The 22,822-nt window shown below is 35.9% G+C and overlaps 16 non-coding genes across 16 annotated transcripts; 11 read left to right on the forward strand and 5 right to left on the reverse strand.

Annotated features, from left to right (window-relative positions):
* The first annotated feature begins 1,143 nt into the window (after positions 1 to 1,143).
* On the forward strand, positions 1,144 to 1,215 carry Trnae-cuc (transfer RNA glutamic acid (anticodon CUC)). The gene has a single exon. It is a non-coding gene; the product is annotated as a tRNA-Glu (tRNA).
* Positions 1,216 to 2,254: 1,039 nt separating this feature from the next.
* Positions 2,255 to 2,346, reverse strand: Trnan-guu (transfer RNA asparagine (anticodon GUU)). The gene is given in 2 exon segments: positions 2,255 to 2,290; positions 2,309 to 2,346. It is a non-coding gene; the product is annotated as a tRNA-Asn (tRNA).
* A 1,467-nt stretch (positions 2,347 to 3,813) lies between these two features.
* Positions 3,814 to 3,885, forward strand: Trnae-cuc (transfer RNA glutamic acid (anticodon CUC)). The gene has a single exon. It is a non-coding gene; the product is annotated as a tRNA-Glu (tRNA).
* A 197-nt stretch (positions 3,886 to 4,082) lies between these two features.
* On the forward strand, positions 4,083 to 4,154 carry Trnae-uuc (transfer RNA glutamic acid (anticodon UUC)). The gene has a single exon. It is a non-coding gene; the product is annotated as a tRNA-Glu (tRNA).
* An 883-nt stretch (positions 4,155 to 5,037) lies between these two features.
* Positions 5,038 to 5,109, forward strand: Trnae-cuc (transfer RNA glutamic acid (anticodon CUC)). Its single transcript has one exon. It is a non-coding gene; the product is annotated as a tRNA-Glu (tRNA).
* Positions 5,110 to 5,306: 197 nt separating this feature from the next.
* Positions 5,307 to 5,378, forward strand: Trnae-uuc (transfer RNA glutamic acid (anticodon UUC)). Its single transcript has one exon. It is a non-coding gene; the product is annotated as a tRNA-Glu (tRNA).
* Positions 5,379 to 8,987: 3,609 nt separating this feature from the next.
* Positions 8,988 to 9,059, forward strand: Trnae-uuc (transfer RNA glutamic acid (anticodon UUC)). The gene has a single exon. It is a non-coding gene; the product is annotated as a tRNA-Glu (tRNA).
* An 883-nt stretch (positions 9,060 to 9,942) lies between these two features.
* Trnae-cuc (transfer RNA glutamic acid (anticodon CUC)) lies at positions 9,943 to 10,014 on the forward strand. The gene has a single exon. It is a non-coding gene; the product is annotated as a tRNA-Glu (tRNA).
* Positions 10,015 to 10,211: 197 nt separating this feature from the next.
* Positions 10,212 to 10,283, forward strand: Trnae-uuc (transfer RNA glutamic acid (anticodon UUC)). The gene has a single exon. It is a non-coding gene; the product is annotated as a tRNA-Glu (tRNA).
* A 770-nt stretch (positions 10,284 to 11,053) lies between these two features.
* Trnan-guu (transfer RNA asparagine (anticodon GUU)) lies at positions 11,054 to 11,145 on the reverse strand. Its single transcript is given in 2 exon segments — positions 11,054 to 11,089; positions 11,108 to 11,145. It is a non-coding gene; the product is annotated as a tRNA-Asn (tRNA).
* Positions 11,146 to 11,657: 512 nt separating this feature from the next.
* Trnae-uuc (transfer RNA glutamic acid (anticodon UUC)) lies at positions 11,658 to 11,729 on the forward strand. Its single transcript has one exon. It is a non-coding gene; the product is annotated as a tRNA-Glu (tRNA).
* Positions 11,730 to 14,313: 2,584 nt separating this feature from the next.
* Trnae-uuc (transfer RNA glutamic acid (anticodon UUC)) lies at positions 14,314 to 14,385 on the forward strand. Its single transcript has one exon. It is a non-coding gene; the product is annotated as a tRNA-Glu (tRNA).
* A 1,040-nt stretch (positions 14,386 to 15,425) lies between these two features.
* On the reverse strand, positions 15,426 to 15,517 carry Trnan-guu (transfer RNA asparagine (anticodon GUU)). Its single transcript is given in 2 exon segments — positions 15,426 to 15,461; positions 15,480 to 15,517. It is a non-coding gene; the product is annotated as a tRNA-Asn (tRNA).
* Positions 15,518 to 16,359: 842 nt separating this feature from the next.
* On the reverse strand, positions 16,360 to 16,451 carry Trnan-guu (transfer RNA asparagine (anticodon GUU)). The gene is given in 2 exon segments: positions 16,360 to 16,395; positions 16,414 to 16,451. It is a non-coding gene; the product is annotated as a tRNA-Asn (tRNA).
* A 738-nt stretch (positions 16,452 to 17,189) lies between these two features.
* Positions 17,190 to 17,261, forward strand: Trnae-cuc (transfer RNA glutamic acid (anticodon CUC)). The gene has a single exon. It is a non-coding gene; the product is annotated as a tRNA-Glu (tRNA).
* Positions 17,262 to 21,213: 3,952 nt separating this feature from the next.
* Trnan-guu (transfer RNA asparagine (anticodon GUU)) lies at positions 21,214 to 21,305 on the reverse strand. The gene is given in 2 exon segments: positions 21,214 to 21,249; positions 21,268 to 21,305. It is a non-coding gene; the product is annotated as a tRNA-Asn (tRNA).
* Positions 21,306 to 22,822: the final 1,517 nt, after the last annotated feature.

Genomic DNA, 22,822 nt, shown 5'->3' on the forward strand with positions numbered 1-22,822 from the left:
CTGTTTACAGAAGGCAGAAATACATAAAGAATTTTAAACTACATGGATATTAATTTAGTGGTGCTAAAATAAGTTAAAACTAACTCATTTTTAAAATATTTATCAGCCTAAGAATTCATATCCCATATGGTACTAAAATATGTTAACACTAATTCATTTTTAAAATATTCATCAGCGTATTAATTCATATCCCAGATGGTCTAGGGGTTAGGATTCCTGGCTTTCACCCAGACGTCCCGGTTTCGAATCCCGGTCTGGGAACCTTCTTATCCAGCAATAATCTGTTCAGTTTTTGTTGCAAAACTCTAGGAAATGAATAATGAAAGCTTTACACTATAGTCTATATAAATAGAGCGACTATTAAGAATATGGTAGCGAAATAAATGAATTAGCTACTCACAGAAGGCAGAAATACATAAAGCGTTTTAAACTACTAGGATATTAATTCAGTGGTGCTAAAATAAGCTAACACCAATTCATTTTAAAAATATTTATGGTAGTAAAATAGGTTAATACTAATTCATTTTTAAAATATTTATCAGCGTATGAAATCATATCCCAGAAGGTCGAGGGGTTAGAATTCCTGGCTTTCACCCAGGCGGCCCGGATTCGATTCCCGGTCTGGGAACCTTTTTATCAAGCAAAGATCCTGTCAGTGTTCGTTTCGAAAAGCCAGAAAGTGAATGATGGAAGTTTCACCTTACAGTCTATATGCATAAAGCGACTAAAGAATATCGTAGCAAAATAAATAAATTAGCTGCTTACAGAAGGCAGAAATACATAAAGCGTTTTAAACTACATGGATATTAATTCAGTGGTGCAAAAATGAGTAAAACACCAATTCATTTTAAAATATTTATCAACGGTTAGGGGTTAGGATTCCTGGCTTACACCCAGTCGGCCCGGGTTCGATTCCCGGTCTGGGAACCTTTTTCTCCAGCAAAGATCTGTCAGTGTTTGTTTCGAAACGCCAGGAAGTAAATGATGGAAGAAAGAATATGGTAGCAAAATGAATGAATTAGCTGCTTACAGAAGCCAGAAATACATAAAGCGTTTTTAAACTACATAGATATTAATTCAGTGGTACTGAAATAAGTTAACACTAATTCATTTTTAAAATACTTATCAGCCTAATATTTCATGTCCCAGATGGTCTAGGGGTTAGGATTCCTGGCTCTCACCCAGGCGGCCCGGGTTCGATTCCCGGTCTGGGAACATTTTTATCCAGCAAAGATCTGTCAATTTTTGTTGCGAAACTCTATTAAATGAATATGGGAGCTTTACACTATAGTCTATATACAGAAGGCAGAAATACATAAAGCGTTTTAAACTACATTGATATTAATTCAGTGGTGCTAAAATAAGTTAACACCTATTCATTTTTAAAATATTTATCAGCGTATGAATTCGTATCCCAGATGGTCTAGGGGTTAGGATTCCTGGCTTTCACCCAGGCGGCCCGGGTTCTATTCCCGGTCTGGGAACCTTTTTCTTCAGCAAAAATCTGTCAGTTTTTGTTGCGAAACTCTAGGAAATGAATGATGGAAGCTTTACATTATAGTTTATATACATAGAGCGACTATTAGGAATATGGTAGCAAAATAAATAAATTATCTGCGTACAGAATGCAGAAATACATATGAAAGCTTTACACTACAGGTTATATTCATAAAGCGACTTAAAAATAAGGTAGCAAATCTGGAACGTTCGAGTGGGCCATTAGTGACATTTTATTTGATGATGAAACTTGCACGGATATCAATTCAGTGGTGCTAAAATATTTTAACAGTAATTCATTTTTAAAATAGGTATTAGCTTATGAATTCATATCTCAGATGGTGTAAGGGTTAGGATTCCTGGCTTTCACCCACGCGGCCCGGATTCGATTCCCGGTCCGGAACCTTTTTATCCAGCAAAGATCCTGTAAGTGTTCGTTTCGAAAAGCCAGAATATAAATGATGGTAGATTCACACTACAGTCTATATACATATAGCAACTTAAGAATATGGTAGCAGAACAAATAAATTAGCTGCTTACAGAAGGCAGAAATACATAAAGTGTTTTAAATACTGACGTTGGTAACTACATAAATATTAATTCAGTAGTGCTAAAATAAGATAACAATTGTTAACGAAGTGAAGTTAACGAGTTATTTCTCAAAAATAGTGGATTTCTCCCAAGGGAACACAACGAGAGAGAGAGAAAAAAATTACATTCTATTAATTTTGTAAAAATACGGTATAAAACAAGATAACGTCCCTGGGTGGGCTCGAACGACCAACCTTTCGGTAACCCTCACAATGTGAGATAACAGCCGAACGCGCTGACCAATTGCGCCACAGAGACGGACGGGAGTTAGGACATGTTAAGTTGCAATATAATACAATTGAGCTATAAATTCTATTTGTTAATCTGTAACATAGGTTTGTAGTGACACCCAGACGGCCCGGGTTCGATTTCGGTCTGGGAACGTTTTTGTCGAGCAAATTTCTGTCAGTTTTTTTTGCGAAACGCTAGGAAATGAATGATGGAAGCTTTACACCACAGTCTATATACATAAAGCGACTATTAAGAATATGGTAGTGAAATAAATAAATTAGCTGCTTACAGAAGGCAGAAATACATAAAGAATTTTAAACTACATGGAAATTAATTTAGTGGTGCTAAAATAAGTTAAAACTAAATCATTTTTAAAATATTTATCAGCCTAAGAATTCATATCCCATATGGTACTAAAATATGTTAACACTAATTCATTTTAAATATATTTATCAGCCTAAGAATTCATATCCCAGATGGTACTAAAATAAGTTAACACTAATTCATTTTTAAAATATTCATCAACGTATTAATTCATATCCCAGATGGTCTAGGGGTTAGGATTCCTGTCTTTCACCCAGGCGGCCCGGGTTCGATTCCCGGTCTGGAAACCTTTTTATCCAGCAATAATCTGTTCAGTTTTTGTCGCAAAACTCTAGGAAATGAATAATGGAAGCTTTACACTATAGTCTATATACATAGAGCGACTATTAAGAATATGGTAGCGAAATAAATGAATTAGCTACTTACAAATAGCAGAAATACATAAAGCGTTTTGCACTACTAGGATATTAATTCAGTGGTGCTAAAATAAGTTAACACCAATTCATTTTAAAAATATTTATGGAAAAAAAATAGGTTAATACTAATTCATTTTTAAAATATTTATCAGCGTATGAAATAATATCCCAGAGGGTCGATGGGTTAGAATTCCTGGCTTTCACCCAGGCGGCCCGGATTCGATTCCCGGTCTGGGAACCTTTTTATTCAGCAAAGATCCTGTCAGTGTTCGTTCAGACAAGCCAGAAAGTAAATGATGGAAGTTTCACCTTACAGTCTATATGCATAAAGCGACTAAAGAATATGGTAGCAAAATAAATAAATTAGCTGCTTACAGAAGGCAGAAATACATAAAGCGTTTTAAACTACATGGATATTAATTCAGTGGTGCAAAAATGAGTAAAACACCAATTCATTTTTAAAATATTTATCAACGGTTAGGGGTTAGGATTCCTGGCTTACACCCAGTCGGCCCGGGTTCGATTCCCGGTCTGGGAACCTTTTTCTACCGCAAAGATCTGTCAGTGTTTGTTTCGAAACGCCAGGAAGTAAATGATGGAAGAAAGAATATGGTAGCAAAATGAATGAATTAGCTGCTTACAGAAGCCAGAAATACATAAAGCGTTTTTAAACTACATGGATATTAATTCAGTGGTACTGAAATAAGTTAACACTAATTCATTTTTAAAATACTTATCAGCCTAATAATTCATGTCCCAGATGGTCTAGCGGTTAAAATTCCTGGCTCTCACCCAGGCGGCCCGGGTTCGATTCCCGGTCTGGGAACATTTTTATCCAGCAAAGATCTGTCAATTTTTGTTGCGAAACTCTATTAAATGAATATGGGAGCTTTACACTATAGTCTATATACAGAAGGCAGAAATACATAAAGCGTTTTAAACTACATTGATATTAATTCAGTGGTGCTAAAATAAGTTAACACCTATTCAGTTTTAAAATATTTATCAGCGCATGAATTCATATCTCAGATGGTCTAGGGGTTAGGATTCCTGGCTTTCACCCAGGCGGCCCGGGTTCGATTCCCGGTCTGGGAACCTTTTTATCCAGCAATAATCTGTTCAGTTTTTGTTGCAAAACTCTATGAAATGAATAATGGAAGCTTTACGCTATAGTCTATATACCTAGAGCGACTATTAAGAATATGGTAGCGAAATGACTGAATTAGCTACTTACAGAAGGCAGAAATACATAAAGCGTTTTAAACTACTAGGATATTAATTCAGTGGTGCTAAAATAAGTTAACACCAATTCATTTTAAAAATATTTATGGTAGTAAAATAGGTTAATACTGATTCATTTTTAAAATAATTTTCAGCGTATGAATTCATATTCCAGAAGGTCGAGGGGTTAGAATTCCTGGCTTTCACCCAGGCGGCCCGGGTTCGATTCCCGATCTGGGGACCTTTTTATCCAGCAAAGATCCTGTCAGTGTCCGTTTCGAAAAGCCAGAAAGAAAATGATGGAAGTTTCACCTTACAGTCTATATGCATAAAGCGACTAAAGAATATGGTAGCAAAATAAATAATTTAGCTGCTTACAGAAGGCAGAAATACATAAAGCGTTTTAAATTACAAGGATATTAATTCAGTGGTGCAGAAATAAGTAAAACACCAATTCATTTTCAAAATGTTTATCAACGGTTAGGGGTTAGGATTCCTGGCTTTCACACAGGCGGCCCGGGTTCGATTCCCGGTCTGGGAACCTTTTTCTCCAGCAAAGATCTGTCAGTGTTCGTTTCGAAACGCCAGAAAGTAAATGATAGAAGAAAGAATAAGGTAGCAAAATGAATAAATTAGCTGCTTACAGAAGGCAGAAATACATAAAGCGTTTTTAAACTACATAGATATTAATTCAGTGGTACTGAAATAAGTTAACACTAATTCATTTTTAAAATACTTATCAGCCTAATATTTCATGTCCCAGATGGTCTAGGGGTTAGGATTCCTGGCTCTCACCCAGGCGGCCCGGGTTCGATTCCCGGTCTGGGAACATTTTTATCCAGCAAAGATCTGTCAATTTTTGTTGCGAAACTCTATTAAATGAATATGGGAGCTTTACACTATAGTCTATATACAGAAGGCAGAAATACATAAAGCGTTTTAAACTACATTGATATTAATTCAGTGGTGCTAAAATAAGTTAACACCTATTCATTTTTAAAATATTTATCAGCGTATGAATTCGTATCCCAGATGGTCTAGGGGTTAGGATTCCTGGCTTTCACCCAGGCGGCCCGGGTTCGATTCCCGGTCTGGGAACCTTTTTCTTCAGCAAAAATCTGTCAGTTTTTGTTGCGAAACTCTAGGAAATGAATGATGGAAGCTTTACATTATAGTTTATATACATAGAGCGACTATTAGGAATATGGTAGCAAAATAAATAAATTATATGCGTACAGAATGCAGAAATACATATGAAAGCTTTACACTACAGGTTATATTCATAAAGCGACTTAAAAATAAGGTAGCAAATCTGGAACGTTCGAGTGGGCCATTAGTGACATTTTATTTGATGATGAAACTTGCACGGATATCAATTCAGTGGTGCTAAAATATTTTAACAGTAATTCATTTTTAAAATAGGTATTAGCTTATGAATTCATATCTCAGATGGTGTAAGGGTTAGGATTCCTGGCTTTCACCCACGCGGCCCGGATTCGATTCCCGGTCCGGAACCTTTTTATCCAGCAAAGATCCTGTAAGTGTTCGTTTCGAAAAGCCAGAATATAAATGATGGTAGATTCACACTACAGTCTATATACATATAGCAACTTAAGAATATGGTAGCAGAACAAATAAATTAGCTGCTTACAGAAGGCAGAAATACATAAAGTGTTTTAAATACTGACGTTGGTAACTACATAAATATTAATTCAGTAGTGCTAAAATAAGTTAACAATTGTTAACAAAGTGAAGTTAACGAGTTATTTCTCAAAAATAGTGGATTTCTCCCAAGGGAACACAACGAGAGAGAGAGAAAAAAATTACATTCTATTAATTTTATAAAAATACGGTATAAAACAAGATAACGTCCCTGGGTGGGCTCGAACGACCAACCTTCCGGTAACCCTCACAATGTGAGATAACAGCCGAACGCGCTGACCAATTGCGCCACAGAGACGGACGGGAGTTAGGACATGTTAAGTTGCAATATAATACAATTGAGCTATAAATTCTATTTGTTAATCTGTAACATAGGTTTGTAGTGACACCCAGACGGCCCGGGTTCGATTTCGGTCTGGGAACGTTTTTGTCGAGCAAATTTCTGTCAGTTTTTTTTGCGAAACGCTAGGAAATGAATGATGGAAGCTTTACACCACAGTCTATATACATAAAGCGACTATTAAGAATATGGTAGTGAAATAAATAAATTAGCTGCTTACAGAAGGCAGAAATACATAAAGAATTTTAAACTACATGGAAATTAATTTAGTGGTGCTAAAATAAGTTAAAACTAAATCATTTTTAAAATATTTATCAGCCTAAGAATTCATATCCCATATGGTACTAAAATATGTTAACACTAATTCATTTTAAATATATTTATCAGCCTAAGAATTCATATCCCAGATGGTACTAAAATAAGTTAACACTAATTCATTTTTAAAATGTTCATCGGCGTATTAATTCATATCCCAGATGGTCTAGGGGTTAGGATTCCTGGCTTTCACCCAGGCGGCCCGGATTCGATTCCCGGTCTGGGAACCTTTTTATTCAGCAAAGATCCTGTCAGTGTTCGTTCCGAAAAGCCAGAAAGTAAATGATGGAAGTTTCACCTTACAGTCTATATGCATAAAGCGACTGAAGAATATGGTAGCAAAATAAATAAATTAGCTGCTTACAGAAGGCAGAAATACATAAAGCGTTTTAAACTACATGGATATTAATTCAGTGGTGCAAAAATGAGTAAAACCCCAATTCATTTTTAAAATATTTATCAACGGTTAGGGGTTAGGATTCCTGGCTTACACCCAGTCGGCCCGGGTTCGATTCCCGGTCTGGGAACCTTTTTCTACCGCAAAGATCTGTCAGTGTTTGTTTCGAAACGCCAGGAAGTAAATGATGGAAGAAAGAATAAGGTAGTAAAATGAATAAATTAGCTGCTTACAGAAGCCAGAAATACATAAAGCGTTTTTAAACTACATGGATATTAATTCAGTGGTACTGAAATAAGTTAACACTAATTCATTTTTAAAATACTTATCAGCCTAATAATTCATGTCCCAGATGGTCTAGGGGTTAAAATTCCTGGCTCTCACCCAGGCGGCCTGGGTTCGATTACCGGTCTGGGAACATTTTTATCCAGCAAAGAACTGTCAATTTTTGTTGCGAAACTCTATTAAATGAATATGGGAGCTTTACACTATAGTCTATATACAGAAGGCAGATTTACATAAAGCGTTTTAAACTACATTGATATTAATTCAGTGGTGCTAAAATAAGTTAACACCTATTCAGTTTTAAAATATTTATCAGCGTATGAATTCGTATCCCAAATGGTCTAGGGGTTAGGATTTCTGGCTTTCACCCAGGCGGCCAGGGTTCGATTCCCGGTCTGGGAACCTTATTCTCCAGCAAAGATCTGTCAGTTTTTGGTGCGAAACTCTAGGAAATGAATGATGGAAGCTTTACATTATAGTCTATATACATAGAGCGACTATTAGGAATATGGTAGCAAAATAAACAAATTATCTGCGTACAGAATGCAGAAATACATATGAAAGCTTTACACTACAGGCTATATTCACAAAGCGACTTAAAAATAAGGTAGCAAAACTGGAACGTTTCGAGTGGGCCATTAGTGACATTTTATTTGATGATGTAACTTGCACGGAAATCAATTCAGTGGTGCTAAAATATTTTAACAGTAATTCATTTTTAAAATAGGTATTAGCTTATGAATTCATATCTCAGATGGTGTAAGGGTTAGGATTCCTGGCTTTCACCCACGCAGCCCGGATTCGATTCCCGGTCCGGAACCTTTTTATCCAGCAAAGATCCTGTAAGTGTTCGTTTCGAAAAGCCAGAATATAAATGATGGTAGATTCACACTACTGTCTATATACATATAGCAACTTAAGAATAGGGTAGCAGAATAAATAAATTAGCTGCTAACAGAAGGCAGAAATACATAAAGTGTTTTAAATACTGACGTTGGTAACTACATAAATATTAATTCAGTAGTGCTAAAATAAGTTAACAATTGTTAACGAAGTGAAGTTAACGAATTATTTCTCAAAAATAGTGGATTTCTCCCAAGGGAACACAACGAGAGAGAGAGAAAAAAATTACAATCTATTAATTTTGTAAAAATCAGTATAGAACATGATAACGTCCCTGGGTGGGCTAGAACCACCAACCTTTCGGTAACCCCCACAATGTGAGATAACAGCGGAACGCGCTGACCAATTGCGCCACAGAGACGGACGGGAGTTAGGACATGTTAAGTTGCAATATAATACAATTGAGCTATCAATTCTATTTGTTAATCTGTAACATAGGTTTGTAGTGACACCCAGACGGCCCGGGTTCGATTTCCGGTCTGGGAACGTTTTTGTCGAGCAAATTTCTGTCAGTTTTTCTTGCGAAACGCTAGGAAGTGAATGATGGAAGCTCTACACCACAGTCTATATACATAAAGCGACTATTAAGAATGTGGTAGTGAAATAAATAAATTAGCTGTTTACAGAAGGCAGAAATACATAAAGAATTTTAAACTACATGGATATTAATTTAGTGGTGCTATAATAAGTTAAAACTAACTCATTTTTAAAATATTTATTAGCCTAGGAATTCATATCCCAGATGGTACTAAAATAAGTTAACACTAATTCATTTTCAAAATATTCATCAGCACATGAATTCATATCCCAGATGGTCTAGGGGTTAGGATTCCTGGCTTTCACTCAGGCGGTCCGGGTTCGATTCCCGGTCTGGGAACCTTTTTATCCAGCAATAATCTGTTCAGTTTTTGTTGCAAAACTCTATGAAATGAATAATGGAAGCTTTACACTATAGTCTATATAAATAGAGCGACTATTAAGAATATGGTAGCGAAATAAATGAATTAGCTACTTACAGAAGGCAGAAATACATAAAGCGTTTTAAACTACTACGATATTAATTCAGTGGTGCTAAAATAAGTTAACACCAATTCATTTTAAAAATATTTATGGTAGTAAAATAGGTTAATACTGATTCATTTTTAAAATAATTATCAGCGTATGAATTCATATTCCAGAAGGTCGAGGGGTTAGAATTCCTGGCTTTCACCCAGGCGGCCCGGATTCGATTCCCGGTCTGGGAACCTTTTAATCCAGCAAAGATCCTGTCAGTGTCCGTTCCCAAAAGCCAGAAAGAAAATGATGGAAGTTTCACCTTACAGTCTATATGCATAAAGCGACTAAAGAATATGGTAGCAAAATAAATAATTTAGCTGCTTACAGAAGGCAGAAATACATAAAGCGTTTTAAACTACAAGGATATTAATTCAGTGGTGCAAAAATAAGTAAAACACCAATTCATTTTCAAAATGTTTATCAACGGTTAGGGGTTAGGATTCCTGGCTTTCACACAGGCGGCCCGGGTTCGATTCCCGTTCTGGGAACCTTTTTCTCCAGCAAAGATCTGTCAGTGTTCGTTTCGAAACGCCAGAAAGTAAATGATAAAAGAAAGAATAAGGTAGCAAAATGAATAAATTAGCTGCTTACAGAAGGCAGAAATACATAAAGCGTTTTTAAACTACATAGATATTAATTCAGTGGTACTGAAATAAGTTAACACTAATTCATTTTTAAAATACTTATCAGCCTAATAATTCATGTCCCAGATGGTCTAGGGGTTAGGATTCCTGGCTCTCACCCAGGCGGCCCGGGTTCGATTCCCGGTCTGGGAACATTTTTATCCAGCAAAGATCTGTCAATTTTTGTTGCGAAACTCTATTAAATGAATATGGGAGCTTTACACTATAGTCTATATACAGAAGGCAGAAATACATAAAGCGTTTTAAACTACATTGATATTAATTCAGTGGTGCTAAAATAAGTTAACACCTATTGATTTTTAAAATATTTATCAGCGTATGAATTCGTATCCCAGATGGTCTAGGGGTTAGGATTCCTGGCTTTCACCCAGGCGGCCCGGGTTCGATTCCCGGTCTGGGAACCTTTTTCTTCAGCAAAAATCTGTCAGTTTTTGTTGCGAAACTCTAGGAAATGAATGATGGAAGCCTTACATTATAGTTTATATACATAGAGCGACTATTAGGAATATGGTAGCAAAATAAATAAATTATCTGCGTACAGAATGCAGAAATACATATGAAAGCTTTACACTACAGGTTATCTTCATAAAGCGACTTAAAAATAAGGTAGCAAATCTGGAACGTTCGAGTGGGCCATTAGTGACATTTTATTTGATGATGAAACTTGCACGGATATCAATTCAGTGGTGCTAAATTATTTTAACAGTAATTCGTTTTTAAAACAGGTATTAGCTTATGAATTCATATCTCAGATGGTGTAAGGGTTAGGATTCCTGGCTTTCACCCACGCGGCCCGGATTCGATTCCCGGTCTGGAACCTTTTTATCCAGCAAAGATCCTGTAAGTGTTCGTTTCGAAAAGCCAGAATATAAATGATGGTAGATTCACACTACAGTCTATATACATATAGCAACTTAAGAATATGGTAGCAGAACAAATAAATTAGCTGCTTACAGAAGGCAGAAATACATAAAGTGTTTTAAATACTGACGTTGGTAACTACATAAATATTAATTCAGTAGTGCTAAAATAAGTTAACAATTGTTAACGAAGTGAAGTTAACGAGTGATTTCTCAAAAATTGTGGATTTCTCCCAAGGGAACACAATGAGAGAGAGAGAAAAAAATTACAATCTATTAATTTTGTAAAAATACGGTATAAAACAAGATAACGTCCCTGGGTGGGCTCGAACCACCAACCTTTCGGTAACCCTCACAATGTGAGATAACAGCCGAACGCGCTGACCAATTGCGCCACAGAGACGGACGGGAGTTAGGACATGTTAAGTTGCAATATAATACAATTGAGCTATAAATTCTATTTGTTAATCTGTAACATAGGTTTGTAGTGATACCCAGACGGCCCGGGTTCGATTTCGGTCTGGGAACGTTTTTGTCGAGCAAATTTCTGTCAGTTTTTTTTGCGAAACGCTAGGAAATGAATGATGGAAGCTTTACACTACAGTCTATATACATAAAGCGACTATTAAGAATATGGTAGTGAAATAAATAAATTAGCTGCTTACAGAAGGCAGAAATACATAAAGAATTTTAAACTACATGGGTATTAATTTAGTGGTGCTAAAATAAGTTGAAATTAAATCATTTTTAAAATATTTATCAGCCTAAGAATTCATATCCCATATGGTACTAAAGTATGTTAACACTAATTCATTTTAAATATATTTATCAGCCTAAGAATTCATATCCCAGATGGTACTAAAATAAGTTAACACTAATTCATTTTTAAAATATTCATCAGCGTATTAATTCATATCCCAGATGGTCTAGGGGTTAGGATTCCTGGCTTTCACCTAGGCGGCCCGGGTTCGATTCCCGGTCTGGGAACCTTTTTATCCAGCAATAATCTGTTCAGTTTTTGTTGCAAAACTCTAGGAAATGAATAATGGAAGCTTTACACTATAGTCTATATACATAGAGCGACTATTAAGAATATGGAAGCGAAATAAATGAATTAGCTACTTACAAAAGGCAGAAATACATAAAGCGTTTTGCATTACTAGGATATTAATTCAGTGGTGCTAAAATAAGTTAACACCTATTCATTTTTAAAATATTTATCAGCGTATGAATTCGTATCCCAAATGGTCTAGGGGTTAGGATTTCTGGCTTTCACCCAGGCGGCCAGGGTTCGATTCCCGGCCTGGGAACCTTATTCTCCAGCAAAGATCTGTCAGTTTTTGTTGCGAAACTCTAGGAAATGAATGATGGAAGCTTTACATTATAGTCTATATACATAGAGCGACTATTAGGAATATGGTAGTAAAATAAATAAATTATCTGCGTACAGAATGCAGAAATACATATGAAAGCTTTACACTACAGGCTATATTCATAAAGCGACTTAAAAATAAAGTAGCAAAACTGGAACGTTTCGAGTGGGCCATTAGTGACATTTTATTTGATGATGGAACTTGCACGGAAATCAATTCAGTGGTGCTAAAATATTTTAACAGTAATTCATTTTTAAAATAGGTATTAGCTTATGAATTCATATCTCAGATGGTGTAAGGGTTAGGATTCCTGGCTTTCACCCACGCGGCCCGGATTCGATTCCCGGTCCAGAACCTTTTTATCCAGCAAAGATCCTGTAAGTGTTCGTTTCGAAAAGCCAGAATATAAATGATGGTAGATTCACACTACAGTCTATATACATATAGCAACTTAAGAATAGGGTAGCAGAATAAATAAATTAGCTGCTAACAGAAGGCAGAAATACATAAAGTGTTTTAAATACTGACGTTGGTAACTACATAAATATTAATTCAGTAGTGCTAAAATAAGTTAACAATTGTTAACGAAGTGAAGTTAACGAATTATTTCTCAAAAATAGTGGATTTCTCCCAAGGGAACACAACGAGAGAGAGAGAAAAAATTACAATATATTAATTTTGTAAAAATACAGTATAGAACAAGATAACGTCCCTGGGTGGGCTCGAACCACCAACCTTTCGGTAACCCCGACAATGTGAGATAACAGCGGAACGCGCTGACCAATTGGGCCACAGAGACCGACGGGAGTTAGAACATGTTAAGTTGCAATATAATACAATTGAGCTATCAATTCTATTTGTTAATCTGTAACATAGGTTTGTAGTGACACCCAGACGGCCCGGGTTCGATTTCCCGTCTGGGAACGTTTTTGTCGAGCAAATTTCTGTCAGTTTTTCTTGCGAAACGCTAGGAAGTGAATGATGGAAGCTTTACACCACAGTCTATATACATAAAGCGACTATTAAGAATGTGGTAGTGAAATAAATAAATTGGCTGTTTACAGAAGGCAGAAATAAATAAAGAATTTTAAACTACATGGATATTAATTTAGTGGTGCTAAAATAAGTTAAAACTAACTCATTTTTAAAATATTTATTAGCCTAAGAATTCATATCCCAGATGGTACTAAAATAAGTTAACACTAATTCATTTTTAAAATATTCATCAGCGTATTAATTCATATCCCAGATGGTCTAGGGGTTAGGATTCCTGGTTTTCACCCAGGCGGCCCAGGTTCGATTCCCGGTCTGGGAACCTTTTTATCCACCAATAGTCTGTTCAGTTTTTGTTGCAAAACTCTAGGAAATGAATAATGGAAGCTTTACACTATAGTCTATATACATAGAGCGACTATTGAGAATATGGTAGCGAAATAAATGAATTAGCTACTTACAGAAGGCAGAAATACATAAAGCGTTTTAAACTACTAGGATATTAATTCAGTGGTGCTAAAATAAGTTAACACCAATTCATTTTAAAAATATTTATGGTAGTAAAATAGGTTAATACTAATTCATTTTTAAAATATTTATCAGCGTATGAAATCATATCCCAGAAGGTCGAGGGGTTAGAATTCCTGGCTTTCACCCAGGCGGCCCGGATTCGATTCCCGGTCTGGGAACCTTTTTATCCAGCAAAGACCCTGTCAGTGTTCGTTCCGAAAAGCCAGAAAGTAAATGATGGAAGTTTCACCTTACAGTCTATATGCATAAAGCGACTAAAGAATATGGTAGCAAAATAAATAAATTAGCTGCTTACAGAAGGCAGAAATACATAAAGCGTTTTAAACTACATGGATATTAATTCAGTGGTGCAAAAATAAGTAAAACGCCAATTCATTTTTAAAATATTTATCAACGGTTAGGGGTTAGGATTCCTGGCTTACACCCAGTCGGCCCGGGTTCGATTCCCGGTCTGGGAACCTTTTTCTACAGCAAAGATCTGTCAGTGTTTGTTTCGAAACGCCAGGAAGTAAATGATGGAAGAAAGAATATGGTAGCAAAATGAATAAATTAGCTGCTTACAGAAGTCAGAAATACATAAAGCGTTTTTAAACTACATGGATATTACTTCAGTGGTACTGAAATAAGTTAACACTAATTTATTTTAAAAATACTTATCAGCCTAACATTTCATATCCCAGATGGTCTAGGGGTTAGGATTCCTGGCTCTCACCCAGGCGGCCCGGGTTCGATTCCCGGTCTGGGAACATTTTCATCCAGCAAAGATCTGTCAATTTTTGTTGCGAAACTCTATTAAATGAATATGGGAGCTTTACACTATAGTCTTTATACAGAAGGCAGAAATACATAAAGCGTTTTAAACTACATTGATATTAATTCAGTGGTGCTAAAATAAGTTAACACCTATTCATTTTTAAAATATTTATCAGCGTATGAATTCGTATCCCAGATGGTCTAGGGGTTAGGATTCCTGGCTTTCACCCAGGCGGCCCGGTTTTGATTCCCGGTCTGGGAACCTTTTTATCCAGCAAAGATCTGTCAGTTTTTGTTGCGAAACTCTAGGAAATGAATGATGGAAGCTTTACATTATAGTCTATATACATAGAGCGACTATTAAGAATATGGTAGCAAAATAAATAACTTATCTGTTTACAGTATGCAGAAATACATATGAAAGCTTTACACTACAGGCTATATTCATAAAGCGACTTAAAAATAAGGTAGCAAAACTGGAACGTTTCGATTGGGCCATTAGTGACATTTCATTTGATGATGAAACTTGCACGGATATTAATTCAGTGGTGCTAAAATAATTTAACAGTAATTCATTTTTAAAATAGTTATAAGCTTATGAATTCATATCTCAGATGGTCTAAGGATTAGGATTCCTGGCTTTTACCCGTGCGGCCCGGATTCGATTCCCGGTCCGGAACCTTTCTATCTAGCAAAGATCCTGTAGATGTTCGTTTCGAAAAGCCAGAATATAAATGATGGTAGCTTCACACTACAGTCTATATACATATAGCGACTTAAGAATATGGTAGCAGAATAAATAAATTAGCTGCTTACAGAAGGCAGAAATACATAAAGTGTTTTAAATACTGACGTTGGCAACTACATAAATATTAATTCAGTAGTGCTAAAATAAGTTAACAATTGTTAACGAAGTGAAGTTAACGAACTATTTCTCAAAAATAGTGGATTTCTCCCAAGGGAACACAACGAGAGAGAGAGAAAAAAATAACAATCTTTTGATTTTGTAAAAATACAGTATAGAACAAGATAACGTCCCTGGGTGGGCTCGAACCACCAACCTTTCGGTAACCCTCACAATGTGAGATAACAGCCGAACGCGCTGACCAATTGCGCCACAGAGACGGACGGGAGTTGGGACATGTTAAGTTGCATTACAATACAATTTAGCTATCAATTCTACTTGTTAATCTGTAACATAGGTTTGTAGTGACACCCAGACGGCCCGGGTTCGATTCCCGGTCTTGGAACGTTTTTGTCGAGCAAATTTCTGTCAGTTTTTCTTGCGAAACGCTAGGAAGTGAATGATGGAAGCTTTACACCACAGTCTATATACATAAAGCGACTATTAAGAATATGGTAGCGAAATAAATGAATTAGCTACTTACAGAAGACAGAAATACATAAAGCTTTTTAAACTACTAGGATATTAATTCAGTGGTGCTAAAATAAGTTAACACCAATTAATTTTAAAATATTCATGGTAGTAAAATAGGTTAATACTAATTCATTTTTAAAATAAATATCAGCGTATGAATTCATATCCCAGAAGGTCGAGGGGTTAGAATTCCTGGCTTTCACCCAGGCGGCCCGAATTCGATTCCCGGTCTGGGAACCTTTTTATCCAGCAAAGATCCTGTCAGTGTTCGTTTCGAAAGCCACACAGTAAATGATGGAAGTTTCACCTTACAGTCTATATGCATAAAGCGACTAAAGAATATGGTAGCAAAATAAATAAATTAGCTGCTTACAGAAGGCAGAAATACATAAAGTGTTTTAAATACTGACGTTGGCAACTACATAAATATTAATTCAGTAGTGCTAAAATAAGTTAACAATTGTTAACGAAGTGAAGTTAACGAACTATTTCTCAAAAATAGTGGATTTCTCCCAAGGGAACACAACGAGAGAGAGAGAAAAAAATAACAATCTTTTGATTTTGTAAAATACAGTATAGAACAAGATAACGTCCCTGGGTGGGCTCGAACCACCAACCTTTCGGTAACCCTCACAATGTGAGATAACAGCCGAACGCGCTGACCAATTGCGCCACAGAGACGGACGGGAGTTGGGACATGTTAAGTTGCATTACAATACAATTTAGCTATCAATTCTATTTGTTAATCTGTAACATAGGTTTGTAGTGACACCCAGACGGCCCGGGTTCGATTCCCGGTCTTGGAACGTTTTTGTCGAGCAAATTTCTGTCAGTTTTTCTTGCGAAACGCTAGGAAGTGAATGATGGAAGCTTTACACCACAGTCTATATACATAAAGCGACTATTAAGAATATGGTAGCGAAATAAATGAATTAGCTACTTACAGAAGACAGAAATACATAAAGCTTTTTAAACTACTAGGATAATAATTCAGTGGTGCTAAAATAAGTTAACACCAATTAATTTCAAAATATTCATGGTAGTAAAATAGGTTAATACTAATTCATTTTTAAAATAAATATCAGCGTATGAATTCATATCCCAGAAGGTCGAGGGGTTAGAATTCCTGGCTTTCACCCAGGCGGCCCGAATTCGATTCCCGGTCTGGGAACCTTTTTATCCAGCAAAGATCCTGTCAGTGTTCGTTTCGAAAGCCACACAGTAAATGATGGAAGTTTCACCTTACAGTCTATATGCATAAAGCGACTAAATAATATGGTAGCAAAATAAATAAATTAGCTGCTTACAGAAGGCAGAAATACATAAAGCGTTTTAAACTACATGGATATTAATTCAGCGGTACCGAGATAAGTTAACACTAATTCATTTTTAAAATACTTATCAGCCTAATAATTCATGTCCCAGATGGTCTAGGGGTTAGGATTCCTGGCTCTCACCCAGGCGGCCCGGGTTCGATTCCCGGTCTGGGAACATTTTTATCCAGCAAAGATCTGTCAATTTTGGTTGCGAAACTCTATCAAATGAATAAGGAAGCTTTACACTATAGTCTATATACAGAAGGCAGAAATACATAAAGCGCTTTAAACTACATTGATATTAATTCAGTGGTGCTAAAATAAGTTGACACCTATTCTTTTTTAAAATATTTATCAGCGTATGAATTCGTGCCCCAGATGGTCTAGGGGTTAGGATTCCTGGCTTTCACCCAGGCGGCCCGTGTTCGATTCCCGGTCTGGGAACCTTTTCATCCAGCAAAGATCTGTCAGTGTTCGTTTCGAAACGCCAGAAAGTAAATGATGGAAGAAAGAATATGCTAGTAAAATAAATAAATTATCTGCTTACAGAATGCATAAATACATATGAAAGCTTTACACTACAGGCTATATTCATAAAGCGACTATTAAGAATATGGTAGTGAAATAAATAAATTAGCTGCTTACAGAAGGCAGAAATACATAAAGAATTTTAAACTACATGGGTATTAATTTAGTGGTGCTAAAATAAGTTAAAATTAAATCATTTTTAAAATATTTATCAGCCTAAGAATTCATATCCCATATGGTACTAAAATATGTTAACACTAATTCATTTTAAATATATTTATCAGCCTAAGAATTCATATCCCAGATGGTACTAAAATAAGTTAACACTAATTCATTTTTAAAATATTCATCAGCGTATTAATTCATATTCCAGATGGTCTAGGGGTTAGGATTCCTGGCTTTCACCCAGGCGGCCCGGGTTCGATTCTCGGTCTGGGAACCTTTTTATCCAGCAATAATCTGTTCAGTTTTTGTTGCAAAACTCTAGGAAATGAATAATGGAAGCTTTACACTATAGTCTATATACATAGAACGACTATTAAGAATATGGAAGCGAAATAAATGAATTAGCTACTTACAAAAGGCAGAAATACATAAAGCGTTTTGCATTACTAGGATATTAATTCAGTGGTGCTAAAATAAGTTAACACCTATTCATTTTTAAAATATTTATCAGCGTATGAATTCGTATCCCAAATGGTCTAGGGGTTAGGATTTCTGGCTTTCACCCAGGCGGCCAGGGTTCGATTCCCGGCCTGGGAACCTTATTCTCCAGCAAAGATCTGTCAGTTTTTGTTGCGAAACTCTAGGAAATGAATGATGGAAGCTTTACATTATAGTCTATATACATAGAGCGACTATTAGGAATATGGTAGTAAAATAAATAAATTATCTGCGTACAGAATGCAGAAATACATATGAAAGCTTTACACTACAGGCTATATTCATAAAGCGACTTAAAAATAAAGTAGCAAAACTGGAACGTTTCGAGTGGGCCATTAGTGACATTTTATTTGATGATGGAACTTGCACGGAAATCAATTCAGTGGTGCTAAAATATTTTAACAGTAATTCATTTTTAAAATAGGTATTAGCTTATGAATTCATATCTCAGATGGTGTAAGGGTTAGGATTCCTGGCTTTCACCCACGCGGCCCGGATTCGATTCCCGGTCCGGAACCTTTTTATCCAGCAAAGATCCTGTAAGTGTTCGTTTCGAAAAGCCAGAATATAAATGATGGTAGATTCACACTACAGTCTATATACATATAGCAACTTAAGAATAGGGTAGCAGAATAAATAAATTAGCTGCTAACAGAAGGCAGAAATACATAAAGTGTTTTAAATACTGACGTTGGTAACTACATAAATATTAATTCAGTAGTGCTAAAATAAGTTAACAATTGTTAACGAAGTGAAGTTAACGAATTAATTCTCAAAAATAGTGGATTTCTCCCAAGGGAACACAACGAGAGAGAGAGAAAAAATTACAATCTATTAATTTTGTAAAAATACAGTATAGAACAAGATAACGTCCCTGGGTGGGCTCGAACCACCAACCTTTCGGTAACCCCGACAATGTGAGATAACAGCGGAACGCGCTGACCAATTGGGCCACAGAGACCGACGGGAGTTAGAACATGTTAAGTTGCAATATAATACAATTGAGCTATCAATTCTATTTGTTAATCTGTAACATAGGTTTGTAGTGACACCCAGACGGCCCGGGTTCGATTTCCCGTCTGGGAACGTTTTTGTCGAGCAAATTTCTGTCAGTTTTTCTTGCGAAACGCTAGGAAGTGAATGATGGAAGCTTTACACCACAGTCTATATACATAAAGCGACTATTAAGAATGTGGTAGTGAAATAAATAAATTGGCTGTTTACAGAAGGCAGAAATAAATAAAGAATTTTAAACTACATGGATATTAATTTAGTGGTGCTAAAATAAGTTAAAACTAACTCATTTTTAAAATATTTATTAGCCTAAGAATTCATATCCCAGATGGTACTAAAATAAGTTAACACTAATTCATTTTTAAAATATTCATCAGCGTATTAATTCATATCCCAGATGGTCTAGGGGTTAGGATTCCTGGTTTTCACCCAGGCGGCCCAGGTTCGATTCCCGGTCTGGGAACCTTTTTATCCACCAATAGTCTGTTCAGTTTTTGTTGCAAAACTCTAGGAAATGAATAATGGAAGCTTTACACTATAGTCTATATACATAGAGCGACTATTGAGAATATGGTAGCGAAATAAATGAATTAGCTACTTACAGAAGGCAGAAATACATAAAGCGTTTTAAACTACTAGGATATTAATTCAGTGGTGCTAAAATAAGTTAACACCAATTCATTTTAAAAATATTTATGGTAGTAAAATAGGTTAATACTAATTCATTTTTAAAATATTTATCAGCGTATGAAATCATATCCCAGAAGGTCGAGGGGTTAGAATTCCTGGCTTTCACCCAGGCGGCCCGGATTCGATTCCCGGTCTGGGAACCTTTTTATCCAGCAAAGACCCTGTCAGTGTTCGTTCCGAAAAGCCAGAAAGTAAATGATGGAAGTTTCACCTTACAGTCTATATGCATAAAGCGACTAAAGAATATGGTAGCAAAATAAATAAATTAGCTGCTTACAGAAGGCAGAAATACATAAAGCGTTTTAAACTACATGGATATTAATTCAGTGGTGCTAAAATAAGTTAACACCTATTCATTTTTAAAATATTTATCAGCGTATGAATTCGTATCCCAGATGGTCTAGGGGTTAGGATTCCTGGCTTTCACCCAGGCGGCCCGGTTTTGATTCCCGGTCTGGGAACCTTTTTATCCAGCAAAGATCTGTCAGTTTTTGTTGCGAAACTCTAGGAAATGAATGATGGAAGCTTTACATTATAGTCTATATACATAGAGCGACTATTAAGAATATGGTAGCAAAATAAATAACTTATCTGTTTACAGTATGCAGAAATACATATGAAAGCTTTACACTACAGGCTATATTCATAAAGCGACTTAAAAATAAGGTAGCAAAACTGGAACGTTTCGATTGGGCCATTAGTGACATTTCATTTGATGATGAAACTTGCACGGATATTAATTCAGTGGTGCTAAAATATTTTAACAATAATTCATTTTTAAAATAGGTATTAGTTTATGAATTAATATTTCAGATGGTTTAAGGGTTAGGATTCCTGGCTGTTGCCCATGCGGCCTGGATTCGATTCTCGGTCCGGAACCTTTTTATCCAGCAAAGATCCTGTAAGTGATCGTTTCGAAAAGCCAGAATATAAATGATGGTAGCTTCACACTACAGTCTATATACATATAGCGACTTAAGAATATGGTAGCAGAATAAGTAAATTAGCTGCTTACAGAAGGCAGAAATACATAAAGTGTTTTAAATACTGACGTTGTAAACTACATAAATATTAATTCAGTAGTGCTAAAATAATTTAACAATTGTTAACGAAGTGAAGTTAACGAACTATTTCTCAAAATTAGTGGATTTCTCCCAAGGGAACACAACAAGAGAGAGGGAAAAAAATTACAATCTTTCAATTTTGTAAAAATACAGTATAGAACATGATAACGTCCATGGGTGGGCTCGAACCACCAACCTTTCGGTAACCCTCACAATGTGAGATAACAGCCGAACGCGCTGACCAATTGCGCCACAGAGACGGACGGGACTTGGGACATGTTAAGTTGCATTACAATACAATTGAGCTATCAATTCTATTTGTTAATCTGTAACATAGGTTTGTAGTGACACCCAGACGGCCCGGGTTCGATTCCCGGTTTTGGAACGTTTTTGTCGAGCAAATTTCTGTCAGTTTTTCTTGCGAAACGCTAGGAAGTGAATGATGGAAGCTTTACACCACAGTCTATATACATAAAGCGACTATTAAGAATATGGTAGTGAAATAAATAAATTGGCTGCTTACAGAAGGCAGAAATACATAAAGAATTTTAAACTACATGGATATTAATTTAGTGGTGCTAAAATAAGTTAACACCAATTCATTTTTAAAATATTTATCAGCCTAAGAATTCATATCCCAGATGGTACTAAAATAAGTTAACACTAATTCATTTTTAAAATATTCATCAGCGCATGAATTCATATCCCAGATGGTCTAGGGCTAAGGATTCCTGGCTTTCAGCCAGGCGGCCCGGGTTCGATTGCCGGTCTGGGAACCTTTTTATCCAACAATAATCTGTTCAGCTTTTGTTGCAAAACTCTAGGAAATGAATAATGGAAGCTTTACAATATAGTCTACATACATAGAGCGACTATTAAGAATATGGTAGCGAAATGAATGAATTAGATACTTACAGAAGGCAGAATTACATAAAGCGTTTTAAACTACTAGGATATTAATTCAGTGGCGCTAAAATAAGTTAACACCAATTCATTTGAAAAATATTTATGGTAGTAAAATAGATTAATACTAATTCATTTTTAAAATTTTTATCAGCGTATGAATTCATATGTCAGAAGGTCGAGGGGTTAGAATTCCTGGCTTTCATCCAGGCGGCCCGGATTCGATTCCCGGTCTGGGAACCTTTTTATCCAGCAAAGATCCTGTCAGTGTTCGTTTCGAAAAGCCAGAAAGTAAATGATGGAAGTTTCACCTTACAGTCTATATGCATAAAGCGACTAAAGAATATGGTAGCAAAATAAATAAATTAGCTGCTTACAGAAGGCAGAAATACATAAAGCGTTTTTAAACTACATGGATATTAATTCAGTGGTACTGAAATAAGTTAACACGAATTCATTTTTAAAATATTTATCAACCTATGAATTCATATCCCAGATCATCTAGGGGTTGGGATTCCTGGCTTTTACCCATGCGGCCCGAATTCGATTCCCGGTCTGGGAACCTTTTTATCCAGCAAAGATCCTGTAAGTGTTCGTTTCTAAAAGCCAGAATATAAATGATGGTAGCTTCACACTACAGTCTATATAAATATAGCGACTTAAGAATATGGTAGCAGAATAAATAAATTAGCTGCTTACAGAAGGCAGAAATACATAAAGTGTTTTAAATACTGACGTTGGCAACTACATAAATATAAATTCAGTAGTGCTAAAATAACTTAACAATTGTTAACGAAGTGAAGTTAACGAACTATTTCTCAAAAATAGTTGATTTCTCCCAAGGGAACACAACGAGAGAGAGAGAAAAAAATTA

This window comes from Styela clava, chromosome 10 (genome assembly GCF_964204865.1).
Source record: "Styela clava chromosome 10, kaStyClav1.hap1.2, whole genome shotgun sequence".
Lineage (NCBI taxonomy): Eukaryota > Metazoa > Chordata > Ascidiacea > Stolidobranchia > Styelidae > Styela > Styela clava.